The sequence below is a fragment of the Acomys russatus genome, chromosome 20 (genome assembly GCF_903995435.1).
Source record: "Acomys russatus chromosome 20, mAcoRus1.1, whole genome shotgun sequence".
Lineage (NCBI taxonomy): Eukaryota > Metazoa > Chordata > Mammalia > Rodentia > Muridae > Acomys > Acomys russatus.
In genome coordinates this window covers 805,624-817,689 of record NC_067156.1, presented here as the reverse complement: position 1 = coordinate 817,689, position 12,066 = coordinate 805,624, and the positions used below count along the sequence as shown (strand labels likewise).

Below are 12,066 nucleotides of genomic sequence, written 5' to 3'. Positions count from 1 at the left end.
TAAAAGTTAGACTTTGTTGTTCAGGATCAGGCTTTTGCTGAATGTGGGTACACAGCAAGATCTGTTCTGCTGAAATTTGTCTCATTATCCTTGTAATTCTAATACTCACTTCCATAGTGTAAAAAAAGTACAGTGTTACCAGATCATGAGAATCTCACGTAAAACTTGAAAGCATACATAGCTAATGAAGATGCCCCAGTTTGTTTGTTTGTTTTACCTGTAGTGGGGCAGACAATAGCAAGGCACACACGAACTTAACAGATCAGATGGGTGAAGTACTACAAACAGGGAGCTGAAAAAATAATTCATATGCTCTTTTAAAGTGCTCTTCTTATTGCCTAAGACCTAGCTAGCTATGTTACTCCTAAGTAATTTTCTCCAATAATCAATAACTCATCAACCTTCAGCATGGGCCATTTGTTTCTGTCTGGAGTCTTTCCCTGACCTCATATCCTGGCCAGTATTGTATAATAGAGAGTTTTTAAACAGCTGGCTTCTTACCCAATATGTTCCCCCATCAAATCAGCCAGCCGTTCTGCTGGTCCAGCTTTGATAATGCACCTGAGGGTTCAAGCACTAAGATTTGTATCTAGTTATTTGTAAGTGAGCTCCTGTGTTGTAGCATTGAAGACTAGGGTCCTGGATCCATCCAGTGTGATACACAATCCATCCAGGAACCTTGTTTCATATTCAGCTAGGCTGCTGTTCTTTAGTCACTGCGAGGTTTTGTTTGTTTGTTTTTGTTTCTTTGTTTTTCCTTCTGGTGTCCTCCACCCCCTCTGGCTCTTACACTCTTCTCACTTTCCCCTCTTATGGGGTTCTCTGAGCTCTGAGGGGAAGGATTTGAGTCACCTCAGGGGGTAAGCAGAAGTCTACCCGAGGGTTCTAGTTTTCATGAGTGTGCCCAGTATGTGCTACCCCATAGCTGTTGCGTTTGATTTCTACATCTTTCCTACTGCCCAGGTCCCCTGTCATCGCATTCTGTGCTTACCCTAAATCTTCTGCCAACTGTCGGCTCTTTTCTCCATCTGGCAGGACTACTGAGACATAAGAAGTCCTAGTCCTCCAGAGACTTACCTTCTCAACAGTGAGTTCTAAATCTAATAGTAACTCAAATGGTATCTTAATAATTCTGGAAACATCTCACTTAAACCAGCTAAGCAAGTTTAAAGATATATACAGCAATATATCTCTGCCCTTGCAGTAACATGAAACCGCTTCATACCTGTCTGAGTGAAGCCTGTTTTGTATCCATTAGCTGTTCCATTTTCTGGAGCCACGGCTGACGACACTGAAGGAACAGGTTTAGTGGGGTGGTAAACAGCAGAGGACTGTCGGCTTCTACATTCTAGATGGGAGTAAACCACAGGACACAAAGGAGCTAGTTTTTTCTTTTAACAGGCAATGGGGACGCAAACCATACAATCTCTGAGACGCGTTTCTGCTCCCTGAATGGTAGCGATGCTCCTAATTACTGTCTCTCAGCCTGTTCAGACTCGGGAATACTTTTCCTAGGCCAGATGTGATGCTTGAGGCTCAGAACGATCACCATTCTATGGCCCGCAGATAAGTTCCCACATGAAAACTGCCAGGAACCAACACATTCTTGCTAAGCTATAGGAAAGACAGAGGCTACAATGTCAATAATTTATAAAAACATATTAAGGTTTTTAGATACCAGGTAACTTCTTGTTCATAATTTATTTAAGTGTATAATAGTAACTTTGAATCCACCCAGGCTGCTTTCAGACTTTTCTATCCAATCTTAAGGAATATTCAAGCAAGAAGCAAATTATTATTCTTAGTTAGTACGAAAGGAAACAGCAAGTGGTATTGATAATGCAATGGCAGCTTTGCATTAAGTATGTGATATTAAGATACTATGACTCTAATTGTACTGTGTACTGACTCAGGGGACACTGTGACAGTGTCCTTAGTCTTCGAGTTCCAGACAAATTATACTATTCCTAGTCTCACAGAGTAAAATAAAAACAGAAATTTTTGGCCAGGCATGGTGGCACACGCCTTTAATCCCAGCACTTGGGAGGCAGAGCCAGGTGGATCTCTGTGAGTTTGAGACCATCCTGGTATATAAAGTGAGTCTAGGAGAGTCAAGGCTACACAGAGAAACTCTGTCTCAAAAATCCAATATATATATCTATATATATATATATCTATATATATATATATATATATATATATATATTATATGTTTTTGTATAACAGGGTTACAAGGGTTCAGAAAGCAGTTTTCTGAAGCACACTATCCTATGGTTTTCTGAAAACAGTGATTGTATTTTGGCATATAAAGTTTAACCTTGCCTCATGCATATTATATGCACAGATGTACATTGATATTATGTGGTTTTATAGAGGTAAACATATACTTTCAGTTCCAAAACAAGAACTGCTATAATATGAGGCTGCTTTAAAAACTGGCCGGCGAGGTGGCTCATGAGCATAAGATGCTTATCACCAAATCTGACACAGAAGTTCAGTGCCTGGAACCCACACAGTGAAGGGAGACACAGGTCCCCACAGGATGTCCTGGCTTTTACATGTCCTATGCGTGCTGTAATGGCATGTGCACACATGCACACGCGTGCGCGCGCGCACACACACACACAGAGGTACACACACACACGCACACCTATCAATCAATTAATTGAAAAAGTTATTCTTCACTAGAAAGATGAACTTTTTGAGCACCAGGAAGTTAAGTGTACTTATGCAAAACAAAAACTAAAGAAAAAAGTTTAAAGATGCTGCTTATCTTGGTTCACTCTTTAGTTAAGATTTATGGTATTCAAGAATATTTTCTACAGGAAATTCTTTGGACTTCACCAGGATAAAGAGCTGCGAGTGATATTCTTAAGACTCGGCGCTTGCAAGATTTAGCTCTCCAACGTAAATCCCTGTGGCGTTATGTAATGCCTCTACAAATGCAGCCATGTGAATTATGGTGCAGGACTCAGAGACAAATGTGCTATTGCGATTAGGATTTATTATGATATCCCATAGTCAGGTAAAAAATCTTGTGTAGGCAAGAACAATAAAGACAATTATTTTAAGTGGAAAAAATTCTCAGCATCAAAGAAACCTGTGGCCATCCTACCAAGCACAGGAAGATGTGACTTCCTACGGATTAGTGGGCTACGTTGTTGCTAATTCCAAAGGAGCCAACTGTCAACTCTATCACGTACCTCTCCAGGCATTCAGGAGGCTGCATTGCTATTTGGGGTATGTTTTGGTAAAGTAAAAATAGAAAAATGTAGATTGAGGAGAATTACTAACACACTGAAATAAAGCAAAAAGAACATTTTACACTCAGGCTCTTTCTAAATCAAAAGACATCCAGGAATGCATTTCCCAGCCCTGGAGCTGCTCGCCTTCTCTGGAGACAAATTGTGCACTAACCTAACTTACCTGGACTCAAATGCTTCACTTAATTATAGCAAGGGGCAAGTCAAACAACCTCCCAAAGGGCTTCACACTTTCCAGCGGCCTTTTGAACTTGAGCTGTTTGTCTACCCCACACCTGCACTCTGCCCGCCCCTCCTCTGCACTCCAGTTACCTTTCCAGCAGATGAGCGGTCCCTTTGACAACACACCCTGGGAGCTTCTGACTAGGTAGTACTTTAAGTGCTTCTGCTTCTTCGGCTGCGTGTGAGCTTCAAGTTAATGTGGTTGGAAAATTCCGTTGAAATATCGAAATCCTCTTTCTCCACAAACCGATACAGTTTCCAGAAAAACCCTGAACAGGGGGAAGTCAGTATTATAGTGGCCTTGTAAGTTGACCCTCTACTTCTAGGTGTGAAAAGTATAAACATGTTCATGGTCTGTGAACCAACAATGTTTCAACTTTAGGAAATACTCCAGTCGGGGAAAAAAGCAGGGGTAGTTTCCATCAACTCCCCCACCCCGGTTTTCCCCCTTTGATTTTAAATGTCTTTAGATACAATTGCAAAGAAACCATGCTTGTAAGCTGGTACTCTTATGTTCAAAAATTCAGGAAATTCAGCTGCTATCTAACATGATATTCACAGAGAAGCTACAACAACAGAAGAGTCATTTTCATAACAGAAAAAGCCTGGGAATAAGTTAAATGCCACTATAGCAGGACGATGGCTAAGAAAACGTGTGGACAGGACCATGTGACAGAATTTAAATAGTGTAGAAAGGCCCGAGGAATGTAGCTCAGAGACAGAATACCTGCCTGGCTGTGTGAGAGCCTGAAGTAGACTACCAGCTCTGAGGAAGAGGGAAAGGGGGAGGGAGGAAGGGAGGGAGGGAGGGAGGGAAGGAGAGAAGGAGGGAGGTAGGGAAGGAGGGTGGGTGGGAAGAAGGGAGGAAGGAAAGAAGGGATGAAGGGGGGAGAATGGGAGAGAGGGAGGGAGAGTAGGAGGGAGGGAGGGGAGAATGGGTGGAAAGAAGGGAGGAGGGAGGAAAGAAGAGAAGAAGGAGGGACAGAGGGAGGGAGGGAAAAGAAATAGGAAGAGAAAGACATTTTGTCCTAAAGCTCTTCCTGCTTTTGCTCTGCAAGTTCCCTTATGAAGATGATGAGGAGAGATACAGGGCACGTGTCAAAGAATATGAATGCCTAAATGCCATCTTTATGAAACCTGCCACTTTGTATAATGAATAAACCTAAAATATCATTTGTAAAGAGCTGGGTGTGGTGGCACACGCCTTTGATCCCAGCACTTGGGAGGTCAGAGGGCAGGCGGATCGCTGTAAGTCGAGGCCAGCCTGGTCTACAACGCAAGTCCAGGACAGCCAGGAAACACCAAAAGAAACTCGGTCTCCAAAAACCAAAAAACAAATAAATAAAATATCACTTGTATTTTTAATTTACTTAAAATCATTAACTACTTGCGTTTATTATTCTTAAACAAGTTATTAAAGAGGCCTGTGGGACCTACTCATGGTTTTTCTGGCTGGCTTACTATAGCAGCTGTCCCAGAGACGACGGCCCTCTGAGCGCATGGGAAGTATCTGACCCAATATGGGACAGTTAGAATCTCTTCTAGACTTTTATCTGGATAGTACTGCACCTTAGATTTGTAAGAGTTTGTAAAATTGGAACCCATATGTGATTCATCTCAGCTACACATGAACGCTGGTCTTGGAGAGAGAAAGCTGAGAGCTGGGAACAGGAAAGCTGTGAGCATCAGGGAGAGGGGCGGCGTGCACAAAGCTGCGTGATGCGGAAGCTCTGCCAGTCACAGGTTCCCCGAGCTTCCCACTTCTTCTTCATCACCCCTCTCCTCACTCACCTGAGCTTCTTATTCTTTTATATTGAATGTATCAACAATCCCTTGCACTAATTAAAAAAAAAACGAGGCTCTCATGGCCTTTCTGCAGCAGATGTGGAAAGAGAAATGAAGAAGACTGGGAGCATGAGGAACCAATGTGCTGCTTTATGAAAAACCAGCCATTGGCTCCTTTAATGCACAAAAGAAGGGAAGACCCGTGAGACAGTGAGTCCCTCTACTCGTGGTGCCTGATGAAAACAGAGCATGCGCACATCACAGAGATGAACAGGACAAAGCATGGAGACAAGTGGCCTGATGCCCTCTATAAAGACCCTGTGTAATATCTCCATTGGAGAACACCAGTAACTCAAAGCATAATAAATGGGCTGCTCAAATTATTCTATAAAAATTATTGGGGCTGGAAAGATGGCTCAGGGTTAGAGCACTGGCTACTCTTCCAAAGGTCCTGAGTTCAATTCCCAGCAACCACATGGTGGCTCATAACCATCTATAATGTGATCTGATGCCCTCTTCTGGCATGCAAGTGTACATGCAGGCAGAGCATTCATACACATAAAAAATTTACTGAACACTTTCTGGTAAATACAAGAGGAGAATGGTGAATAAGAGATCATCGCAATCTCTGTTTAATTAATAACTTAATTAATAGTTTATGTCATTTTATCAATGATAAACATTAATATAAGTTATAAATGCCTTAGAATGTATTCAGAGGGTTGTATTAGAGACTATTGTGCATTTCTATCAGTTTGTTGAAACTATAGGCCAATAACAATAAATAAAAAAAATCAATGGCTGTCTAGTTCACCAAGTTACTATAGTCATCCATCCATCCATCCTTCCGCTCACCCACCCACACATCTGCCAATTCATCCATCCATCTATCCATCAATCCACTCATCTTCCCATCTATTATACTATCCAATTCACCCATCGGCCCATCCATCTACCTATCCACCCACCCATCTGCCCATTCACCCATCTGCCCATCCATCCACCCATCTGCCCATCCAGCCATCTATCCACCCACCCATCTGCCCATTCACCCATCTGCCCATCCAGCCATCTATCCACCCACCTATCTGCCCATTCACCCCATCTGCCCATCCATCTACCTATCCACCCACCCATCTGCCCATCCATCCACCCATCTGCCTAACTATCCATCCATCTGTGTATCCATCCACCTATCCACCCATTATCTATTAATCCTTCTATCTAATTGTCCATCTGTCTGTCTATCCATCCAACCAACATAATTTGACATTGCTTTCTGTATTACTAGGATTTCTCTAGTCATGAAGAACCATTGACAGATTATGAGACATTTTTTAGGGTTTTTAGTCAGAGCTATACCTCGTCTGTTCCAATGGAAAAGACTATAATGCGTTAAAAATGCTAAATATCTTTCCTAAATTGTTCTACATCACCAATGAGTCTTAAGTGAATGAATGATAATTATGTGCCTCCAGGTATAGCCCAGTATAATTTTCAGTATATAGTATATTCTAAATAACTACTGTTGAATGAAGAATGAAAAAGGGGATGGTTTGCTATTGCTACAGTGAAACACCATGACACAAAGCAAGTTGTGGAGAAGGAGTTTATTGTTTTCCCTATGTTTCCATATCATAGCCCTTCACTGAAGGAAACCAGGACAGGAACTCAAACAGGCAGGAACCTGGAGGCAGAAGCTGATGCAGAGGCCCGTGACAGATGCTGCTTACCGGCTTTCTCATCATGGCTTACTCAGCTTGTTTTCTTACAGAACCCAGGACCACCTTCCTCAGGGGTGGCACCACCCACAATGGACTGCCCTCTCTCCCCCATCAGTCACTAATTAAGAAGATGCCCCACCTTTGGCTCTTATGTAGGCATTTTTTCTATTGACGGTCTCTCCTTTCAGATGACTCTAACTTGTGTCAAGTTGACACAAAACCAGCCAGGACACTGTCTCAAAACAAGGCAATAACAAAGCCCGCCAAAACACCAAATCCACTTTCTTTCCTCTTGATGTAATGGAGCTGTTTTGTAATTGTGATAGACTGATGACAGAAAACAGCATAAGGGAGGGATGGCTTATCTGGCTTAATGCTCAGAGAATGCAGTTCATCCTGCCAACGAAGGAAGAGGCTGGAGCAGCAGTGTGTAGGAGCTCTCCAATCAGGCCTTACTTCCTAAAGGTTCCACAACCCCAGAACAACACTACCCAGTGGGGACCAAGGGCTCAAACACAAGAGCCCGGGGGTCACGTTTTCATATACTTATGAGTTCTTTGACAATTATATATATAATATAATCTCATAATATAATATAATCTCATAATATAATATAATATAATATAATATATTTATTATGCCCCTCTCTAATCACCTTCCTGATGGAAACATTTTACATTCAAACTAGTCATATTTATGAAGTATTAGGTAGTATTGGCAATTTACATATACTTTACAAAGTAAGTAATTTATAGATAACTGAGAATTGACATCAGCTTCAGATCAGTGACTATAAAAAGCAGCTTCACTTTAATAAAATACAATTTTTTTTTACATGACTAAGGATGAAATTGAGAGCATTACATGTGGTAAGCAGATATTCTACCTTAGACCCAAAACACTAAATTTGGGTAAACTGCATGGTGTTTTTAATTTTCCCAATAAGTTTTACATGCCTATTTTTTACAATAAAAAGTAAAATGTATTTAAATTAATAAGAGAAAAAACTTCCTGCTTGAAATTAAACCATTTACATTCCAACTAATTCAGTGACATACATACATACATATAGAATTCTCTGATAATTTTTAATAAATATATATTTCAATTCCCTTCTCCTGGGAGGACTTTTATAGGCATTAAACACTCACCTAAAAGTGCATTTTTCCCATGGTCATCTGGTAGAAATCTCTTGTCCACAGCACAAACTAGGATGTGTTCCGGAAGATTGGGAGACTTGGCCCCCACCAGGAGGAATCCTGCTGGAATGTCAATTTGTTCCATACACAGTGACACCAAACGCAAGTCCTTTCCTGCTTGACAGAACCCTAGGAACAGAAGAAAGAGCAGAATACTGAGGCAAGGTACTACCTCCTTACCCCCACTGCAGAACAGACTCATCTATGGGAATCACGGCTAAGGACTCAAAGCCCATGCACCCCAACAAGAAGATGACCTATGCACCCCAACAAGAAGACAAACTATCCCTCCTATCTGATTCCATCACGATGACAACTCAAGTGAGGCAATCATAGACTAGAGCAAACCGTGGAAAGTGTATATAATTTTTATATGGACTTGGTAAGTTTTTACAATGTCCCCCACCCGTGTGTGTGTGTGTGTGTGTGTGTGTGTGTGTGTGTGTGTGTGTTTGGTGTACTTACATGTGAGTGTGCATGTGTGTGTTTAGGTGCCTACAGAGATGTCAGGTGTCTTCCCCAGTTGCTCTCTATCTTATTTTGAGGCAGAGTCTCTCATGAATCTAGAGCTCATCAGCTGCCTGGGATGCCGGCCATTAGTTCCGGGGATCTCTACGTCTTCTCTTACTCCCACAGCGCCAGTGTGGGAGTTACAGATACTCGGTTGTCTATTTTGGGGTGGGTACCCGGGCTCAGGTCCTCATGCTTGCAGGAAAACCACTTTACCCAGTGATCCCTCTCCCTAGCCAAGTCTTTATTTTCATATGAAGTCATTTCTAACTGGGACAACCTGAGGCACTGGACGCAGATGCTCCTTCACATCGTGTCAGCAGACACTGAAGCTCAGAGCTTAGTGCTCGTCAGGGAACTGGTCAGAACTGGAATTCAGAACAGACTGTTTTCACTCGACGAGCCTAGATGTGACAAGTCCTTATATAATCATATTGTGATGGACTAGTATTCACTCATTATTTCACAAGTTATGAAGCAATGCTTCATAAGCCTAAAGATACAGGATTAAACAGACCATTTTCCCTTAAGAACATATACTGAGTCAGGTGGTGGTGGCACAGGCCTTTAATCCCAACACACAGGAGGCAGAGGCAAATGTATCTCTGTGAGTTCGAGGGCAGCCTGGTTTATGGAATGTGTTCTAGGACAGCCAGGGCTACACAGAGAAACCCATTTAAAAAAGAAGAAGAAGAAGAAGAAGAAGAAGAAGAAGAAGAAGAAGAAGAAGAAGAAGAAGAAGAAGAAGAAAGAAAGGAACTTACACTGTGTTAATTAGAAGAAAATGTGAGAAGCAAATATTCCCAGACACAGCATCACAGAGCATAGCTGTGGTTCTGTTGTACATGTCCTAGGGTGGCCCTCTCTGGACTCTGATACGTGCACTCCCTGGAGCTGTGATATTTCCAGCTCACCAGAAACTGGAATTCCACTCTATCCGGGCTGCTTTAACATCCCACTTTCCTGGTCATAGTTGTTAGTCCAGAAGTGCACATCTGGTAAATCGTGCCAATCAAAGATTTTGTATAGGAATTTTCAACCTGGGGCTTGGGAGCGAGGAGGTGCGACCCAGTTTGATCTCTGGCACCTGTCTTGTTTCTTTATCTATGAAAGATGTCTCTCCCCAGAGACAGAACCCTGGTCAGGCAGGTTTGACAGTGACTGTACCCCTGGAAGCTCAGCCGGATCTGCATTTTCCATGGTTTAGTCCTACGACCTTTAGCTTCTGGATTATTCCAGTAATTTCTTCATTTTACCTAAGTTTTCTTGGGGTTCTCTTGCAACAGAAGGTGGTGGGAGGCGGCAGATGAATACCTAACTAACTCCCCGACTCAAACCTGGAGGAACACTAACACTACCCTCGTAACCTATAGCTCAGCTGTGAAGAAACGTGGGGGTCCATGAGCACTAAGGCATATCATGATCTTAACCATAAGCCAACAAACAATTGGATGTCATCAGCTAGTATATGAAAAGAAAAGAGAAAACTCCATTACACTTTGTATGACTCTGGGTGCATACAAATATGGCATGTTTTGGATCATCAAAGCTTGACAGAAGGCATAATCGATTAGAGAAAGCCAACAGAAGACCACAGTGATCAAAACAACGTTGTTCAGTCACATCAAATCAATTCAATTCTTAGAGTTCATGACATAAGTAATATCAGAAAGTTACACCGGCTTCCTTAACCACTCGTTACTCAACTGTCATCTATTTATCTGAAAAAACAAATAATTTATGTTTTAGGCATGTTACTTATTCAGTTCACAAACTTTTTTCAGAGCTGGACACACAGGACCTTCTAGGAAAACTTTGCTTCCTGTACTGTCATGGGCTACTGGTTAAAATTGAGAAGTCCAGATAAACACAGAAAGGTAATTTTGCTAATGCATCCAAATATTAACATTGGGTAGATGGAGTTGAATTAATCACCCTCACTCACTCAGACATCTCCCCTTAATAAGAAGCTGCCAGAAGGTGATGGCTGCTAGAGAGTCGTTCTTTTCTGAGTGTGTTCTCACTGGCAGGTTTCCCACGCTGCAGTGTGTGGCTCTACGCAGTACACACATGGGGGCTATCAGAGAAAAAGGGCATGAAGCTGGGAGTGGGACACATGGGGGAAACTGAAGGAGCAAGTCTCAATGTATACATGTATGAATTTGATGTAACTTTGTCTCAGTGTGTGTGTATGTGTGTATATATATATATATATATATATACACACACATATGTGTGTGTGTGTGAAATTCTCAAGAATAAAGAAAACTATGATTTTACTTTATTTTATTTTAAGAAAGCTTGTTAAAATTATATTAGAAATGGGAAAGTACTTTAGTAATAGAGTGCACCTAACATGTGCAAGGCCCTCTTCAGTTCCTAGTAACACACACACACACACACACATGCACACACACATAAACACATACAGACAGATAGACACACATATATAAAATCAGTAAGATATAAAATGCATCACTATGATTTTAGACACCAAAAATTAATGTTTGTTTTGTTTTATTTTGAGAGACAGATTCTCACTGGGTAGCTCTGACTGGCTGAGTAAATCAGGATTGCCTTGAACTCACAGAGATCCACCTGTCTCTGCCTCTCAAGACCTGGGAATTAATATTAAAAGATAAAAAAAACTAGTAATTATAATCCAGACTAAATTTTATCACATAGAGCAAAAAACAAAATTGTGGAAGTAAACTTCTTTATCCCCAAATATATAAATTCCACATCTAAGGTGTTAGATGTAGATTTGGAGGCTGGGAATGCAGTTCAGTGGGAGAGCACTTGTTTAGTAGGCTTGAGGTCCTGAGTTCTATTTTTAGAACTGGGGGTAGGGGGAGAGGAGAGTTTTGAGTGTTTGTTAAATGCTGAAAACATTTAAATCCATTTTCTCTCCTAAAACAAAGTATAAATTTTGAATTTTACAGTTATTGTATAGCATAAATATGAGTATATATTGATCAATCTAGAATAGCTGCTTTCTACTTAAAGTTGAAATTTTTATCATATGCCGTGCAATGACAGAATGCTTGAGGAGTTTAAAGAGTCTATGTTACTAAAACAGATTTGTGACTCAAAGATTGAGACACCAATCTATTGTAACCTCTTCAATGTGTAAATGAGAGAAGGTTCCACGAAGGTCAAATAACCATTAAACCAGCAGAGAGGACACTACAGCCCAGATCTCTAACTCCAAGTAAGATATTCCTTTAATCTCTAAAACTTGAATTCAAGGCTAGCCCGTGATCCACAACCCCAAACAAACAAGCCTCCACAAAACCCAAAACAACAATGACATCAGCAGCAACAAATCCCAGAAAAAAAGCGAGCTGCTCTTGTAGAGGACCC

General features: G+C 41.3%; 1 protein-coding gene and 1 pseudogene across 1 annotated transcript in view; both read right to left on the bottom strand.

Moving 5' to 3' along the window:
* The window catches only part of LOC127204798 (GREB1-like protein), a 294,756-nt gene that overhangs the window by 152,361 nt on the left and 130,329 nt on the right, over positions 1 to 12,066 (bottom strand). The window lies entirely within an intron of this gene.
* LOC127204796 (GREB1-like protein) overlaps positions 3,423 to 12,066 on the bottom strand; it is a 138,973-nt pseudogene continuing 130,329 nt past the window's right edge.